The sequence below is a fragment of the Patiria miniata genome, unplaced genomic scaffold (genome assembly GCF_015706575.1).
Source record: "Patiria miniata isolate m_02_andy unplaced genomic scaffold, ASM1570657v1 HiC_scaffold_8, whole genome shotgun sequence".
In the NCBI taxonomy this organism is placed as follows: domain Eukaryota; kingdom Metazoa; phylum Echinodermata; class Asteroidea; order Valvatida; family Asterinidae; genus Patiria; species Patiria miniata.
The window spans coordinates 13706056-13712688 of record NW_024037075.1 but is presented as its reverse complement, the minus strand read 5'-3'; positions in this window follow the sequence as shown (position 1 = coordinate 13712688).

The window sequence follows — 6633 nt, the reverse complement described above, 5'->3', positions numbered from 1 at the left end:
ATCAGTTAAATCAGTGCTGAAATGTATAGACAGCTTTTTTCCTCCGGACACTCCGGGGGCTGGTACCATTCTTCCAATGGGGGCGCTGTTCAATTCAGACAAGCAGGCACACTATATCACACAATAGTGTACAAATACCCCCCTTACCCCCGCTGGCTATGCCTCTGTGTTCGAGTGTTGCAGACAGGCGGACATATAGGTAAATATTATTAGTCACGTTGTTTCTGTTTTTTGGTGTGAGTGGGAGGGGGGGAGTTTTAACCCTAACCCCCCCCCCCCCATGGATCCGCGCCTGCCTAGCTGTAGCTTATTAAAGTTGTAATAAAAGTACTAGCATTGTAACGTTTCCCTCTGTACATCAACCCCACACTGAACACTCCACACATACGGCAATCTTGTTCCGTAGCTGTGGGGACCACACACCTGTTGAGCGATAGCTATTATGGGAACTGAAGACACTATACGGGGAGCAGAATTAAAGTCCCCATAACTCAGTCCTAATTTCCCCGTTAGGAAATTTCCCATAACTTTGTGCCGGTTAGGGCACAACACTCAGCTGAGAGTAAATGTGTACGTCAGCACTAGGGCCCAAGCACTGTTAGAGAACTGTAAGCTGTACAGGGTGATTCAAAAAGATCAGTACCATGTAAACAGATTGTTTTATTTCTCGTCAATTTAAAGATAAATATGAACCAATTTAAAGAAAGAAACACAAACTACAAGGTTTTAGCAATCATCTCATTTTTGTTTCATCAACTTTGCCTTTGTGGTTCGGGAGATAGAGTTTTTTCCCAACATTCAATGAAAATCAGTTTGTCCACGAATCATTGAATCAGGCTTAAACACATCTGTGCACTTCACACCTTACACATGATTGAGAATCCCGGGACATACCGTTATGTTGTTTTACAGTTTTGTAAAACGGCCAAACGGTTTTAAGATAAATACCGTTATTTCGTTTTGCAGTTTAGTAAAATTCATTACAGCATAACGATCAATGATTTTTGTTTTTCAGTTTTACACAATTAACTTTGAAAAACAGCAAAACGGTCAGTTTTGAATACAGACTGTTTTTATTTTTTATTTCAGTGTCATAGTTAACAGTCTGTGGTGCATTTTGTGGCGGTGGGCAAGGGGGAGGAGGGTGGAGGCCGGGGGACCATGCCGTGCACGAAGAAGTGTTACCTCAGCATAATTAATGCGTGGTGTGATTCCTGGCATAACCCTGACCCCCATCTACTGAGATTAATTGGTGGGGCTTAAAGAGTTGCAAGCAAAAATGGCACTGGAAAATTTCAAGGAGGAAATTTCAGAATGGATACAGGGTGGTAAGACGTATGAAGAAATTGCAGATATTTTGAAGGAAATTGGAGTTTGGCGCGGCTCTTCAATAGCCAATATTCGCAAATTCTGTCATGAGAACGACATAATTGTAAGACGGACAACTTTCCAGACAGTGAATCGATCACAAGGTCGACACATTAACATTAATGTTGGTATGAATTCATTGCATGGTAGCATGTCCAGTTTTGATCTTGTTACTGAGGAGGAATTAACTCAACTTATTATGCACTGTCCATCTAAATCATGTGATCTCGACCCCATGCCCACTTGAAGAAAGTCCCTCACTGAAGTAGGGCTGGGAGTTTACGGATAATAGGGTAATCGGGTATCCGATAAACACATGGGCTGGATTGTGTTTGAATATCTGTCAAAGAGCACAGGGACGATGGTGGGTTTGAACCATTCAATTCTGAGCAAACCAGAAAGTCACACACTATACACTCTTCCTCACATACTCATCTTAAGGTAAAATGCAACACAACAGAATGTGACTGACACAAAATGATCACACCAGAAACAATTGTGAGATATCAACATCATGTATTTTAATATGGAACCTGAATGCAATCCATGTCTACTCCATCAGGCTATTACTGGGCAAGTCCAAGAATTCACACACGCTACGTCCCACGAAAGTTTAACCCTCTAAAAATCAATTAGATCAGTGCATTTCTTAATGTATTCTGTTGGGTGTCTGAAAGGAGAAAACTGTACCCACAACCATTTTTCTTTGTGATGAAGAAGACATGGTACCCTACGTATGGGACCACAAGGGGACCTTTTCTTGGACATGCCCTACTTGCAAAAAAAGAAAGTTTGTCTAGTTATGTTTAAGAGTACTAGGCCTTTTAATATGTGATTACAGATATAAATGCAAAACCAGTCTATTAATATAAAAAGTATGCAAATAAAGAGAAACTTTCAACATTTTCAACCACTGCAAAGCATAGAAAGTGAATTTGACACCACACTTCATTAACATCCAAACATGTCAGAATATTGTTGTTGTTTTTTTAATTATATGAAAAAATATGAAAACAATTACAATGCACCTACATGTAGTCAGTTACTCTTCGTGCTTTATTTGAAGAAAAAAAAACAACCATTGGTTTCATATTTCCTTTAGTAGTTTTAATGTTCAATTAATATAATTCTGAAAACATTTTCTGTAACCACCCACCCCCCCCCTTCAATGCTGGGTCCAATCAGTTATTCCTTCATCTTTTTGCACTTTTTAAAATTGATCTTCCCACCAACCGTTGCACCAATGTTTATGGGTCATTCCATGAAGTTCAAGAGGAACAGGCCATACTTTTCTGAGGTCTGATTATAAAACAGTTTTTTCTTTGTTATGGAATGGTTATTTCTAAAACAAATATCATTTGACAATAAGGCTATAAGATAAGCTTTTAAATGATACCATGCTTGATGATATTCAAAAATAACTTTCATACCCAAATTCTGTAAATGTTATGGCGTCCGGCATAAAAAAAATGAGGAAAAAGTGTGACAAAGCAACCTACAGTTCAAAAATAACTCATTTTGAAAAGAAAACAAGTGGACTGGAGTTGAGGTTTTACACAAATTATAGCAAGCAGATGTACCCTTTCTATTGAACAAAAATATCAGGTGTTAAAATGTTTTGCCAAAATGGCATGCACAATTTAAAATGGGTTGTGGATGTAACATATGGTGTCCCTTGTTTCAAATTATGTTACATCCACAACTGGCCTTTGCAAATATTTCTTTTTGCAGCAATTTTGGTCGGATTGACCCCAATATTTCATGATTGAACTGGTATTTGTAAAATAATGTGATCGTAGTCTATGCAAATAAATGTTTTGGCCAAATATGAAGAAATCTTATGCCTGTTGGCACATGGTGTCCATGTTACATCCACAACCGGTTGACATGGTCATGCCTAAAATAAGTATGAAAATCATGACCTGCAATCTGCAAGTGCCCTTGAAACAGAGATTTGGAAACAACATTTCTAAACACAAACAACATTTAGTTCCATTCATATCGAGGTGAAGAATACCGCATTGTGATGTAGTGATGTCCCACATGTTACATCTTCAACCATTATTTTTTTTGTTATTGTTGGAAATAACAATTTTAGCATTCTTTAAAAGTATATAAGTATGGATATTATTAAATGAAGCTATTTGATGATAAACTCAAGTTTGGTGTGAATTTGAAGCATTTGAAGTATTATTTAAGAACAAAACAAGGTTTGGATGTAACAGGACGGTAGCCTCCGGTTACATCCACAACTTCTCCATAGTCATTACATGTAAATACATATTGTGTACAAATTTACCAACTTTCCAAAATCATGTGACTTAAATTTGAATGAATTGTTAAACCACAATGTATGGGCCATCAAAAAATGCATAATCAAAACTTGTACAAGTAATTTGAAAATTTGACCCCAATGTCACACTTTGTATCTCAACTTTGTGGAATGACCCATATACAAATATGAACAAAATATAAAATAAAAAATTCTTAAAAACATTATTTTCAAGAAAAGTCACTATTTTGTGTTTGGAATAATCCCAAACAACTCTTTTAAATGTCTGACATCAGTACAATAATATTCAGGCAGCCTAATAAACAAAATATAACATAAACATTCTTCAAAATTTTTTTTTACAAAAAAGTCACTCATTGGTGGTTGGAATAATCCCAAAACTACTCGGGGTAATACAGTTTTGGAACCATTATACAGGCACAATTAATTAGCCACCTGGGCCAATGAGTCTCCAAAAATAAAATATTACTTACAAAATATACATGTGTTTTCCATCTTGGAATAATCACATAGCTTCTCACTGTTTGAATTTCTTATTGTTTCAATGTGATACATCGATTACAACTGTTGTCAGGCCAACAAGTCTCAACTTGGAAATGGACCAAACCACCCATACAGCCTCAGAAATAAACAAATACCATATATCCACTGGGTTTTCAAATTAGTGATGTTTTCATACACACGCGTAGAGATTTGAGGTCTACAGTAATTTTGTTTGCCACTTCAAAAAGTTTCCAGATGTGGAATCTACACTTATTCACAAACTGGAGATTGTGGTCAACCAGGGATCTTATTTGCATAAACTACTGTTGTTTTATGAAATAGTTTAAGTCAGAGAATAGACTTGGAACTGTAGATTTGTGCCAGATTCGCCCCCTTCCATTCTCAGCATGAATCTACAGTTCCTTGTCCATTCTCATTGACCCAATAAGCAAATCATAGACACTCTAAAAAGTCCCAGGTCAGATTTGACCTGACATTTTTCCGGGTCAATATCGTGGAATCTCCAGTTATTCACAAATAGTTTAAGTCAGAGAATAGACTTGGAACTGTAGATTTGTGCCAGATTCGCCCCGTCCATTCTTAGCACAAATCTACAGTTCCTTGTCCATTCTCCTTAACCAAATCAACAAATCATAAAGACTCTAAAAAGTCCAGGGTCAGATTCGACCCAAATCCGGGTCAGATTTGACCTGACATTTTTCGGGGTCAAAATCATGCTTCTCTTGAGTTACCTTTCTGGCCATTTGACCAAGAAAATTGGTCGAAAATTCGAGTCCCGCCCGAGTGATTTTTTCCAACTTTCACTCGGGAGGTAACACACTGAGTATTTTGAGTCCCACCCGAGTGATTTTTTCCAACTTTCAATCGGGAGGTAACACACTGAGTATACAGTGTTTAAAGGGCAAAACCCGATTTGATTTATATCACCCCGACGCAAAAATTCCATCTTATAAAAGAAAATTGTCATTTTGACCCAGAAGAGTGTCAGGTCCAATCTCAGTCTGAACCGGATACAGGGTTATATCTATAACCAGGCATTGATGACAAACTACAGTGTCATATGTAGAGGGTGAGCAGCTATTGTCTTACACGCAGTGCAACACTACTGACCACCTGACATGAGAAAGTGTTATGATGTTTGTTTAAATTGCAAACAGCCGTCCTGGAATAACAAATTTAAATTATCTGTTTTTGGTTATTTTTTAGAATGTGCACAAGTCTCTGATTTTATAGTATTTTTTTATGGTTATGACAGCCATTTACATATTTCTCCTGCACAGCGCCCTCGCTTGACCCTTAAGGTAAAGCTCTCACTTAGCCAATTGTCTTGAGTGAGTCATTCCACCACTAGCTCTGTCACTGTTAACGGGTCCTACTAAAGCGCGTCAACAAGCGTCAACAAGCGTCAACAAGCGTCAACAAGCGTCAACAAGCGTCAACAAGCGTCAACAAGCCTCAACGGTTGTCAACGGGCATCAACAAATTTTGTATAGGCTTTTGAACATTAAAAACAGCTTTATATGGTAGAAAAAGCAATAAAGAACATCTTCTGCATATCAATTACAGTTAAAATTATTTTAAAACTTGGTTTTTTTTTACGCGAAATGTACACCGAATTTGTCGATAAAAGTTGGCCGCCATCTTCTTTGGATGGCGCTGTACACTTCGCGCATGCGTAGTATGGCTCTGTACACTTCACGCATGCGTAGTACGGCTAGCTACACATAAACAAGATGGCGGCCAACTTTTATCGACAAATTTGACGTACATTTCGCGTTAAAAAAACCAAGTTTTACAATAATTTTAACTTTAATTGATATGCAGAAGATGTTCTTTATTGCTTTTTCTACTATATAAAGCTGTTTTTAATATTCAAAAGCCTATAGTTTGTTGATGCTCGTTGAAGACCGTTGAGGCTTGTTGACGCTTGTTGACTGTTGTTGACGCGCTTTAGTAGGACCGCTGTTAACACCACACACAGTGTCCTGCTTCCTTCTACATATTGTGGCGTGATGGGGTGGGCCGACACCAGTCTAATTCCCCTTATTTGGTAGTGTTTACTTGTAATTTCTTGGCAAGGAAGTCAGGTCGTGTCAGCGGACAATGTCTCGTGGTTTTGGCGGGAGTGGCCGCCAATCGGAGCGCGCTCGCTGTTGCTGGGCGGGGCGAGGCAGGCCGTGACCGCACTGCGATCTGTGTTTCCTGTACCCGCGTATGCGTGATTGGTGTTACCGGGCAGAGGTGAAGGGTTGGCGGCCAATCACGGCGTGATTGGGCGTGGCCCCGCTACCCTTGCCGTGGTACTTGAGCGCATGGTCGGCCGGGCGTGCTTCAGTGTTCAGTTCAGTTGGTTCAGTCAGTTCAGTTGCGTGAGTTGCGTAAGTTGTTCCTCAGTTCTGTGTATGGAGCGGGTTCAGTAGTAGTGTACGAGTGAAATTGCCATTGTCCGTGACGAAGCTAGCGTTTGC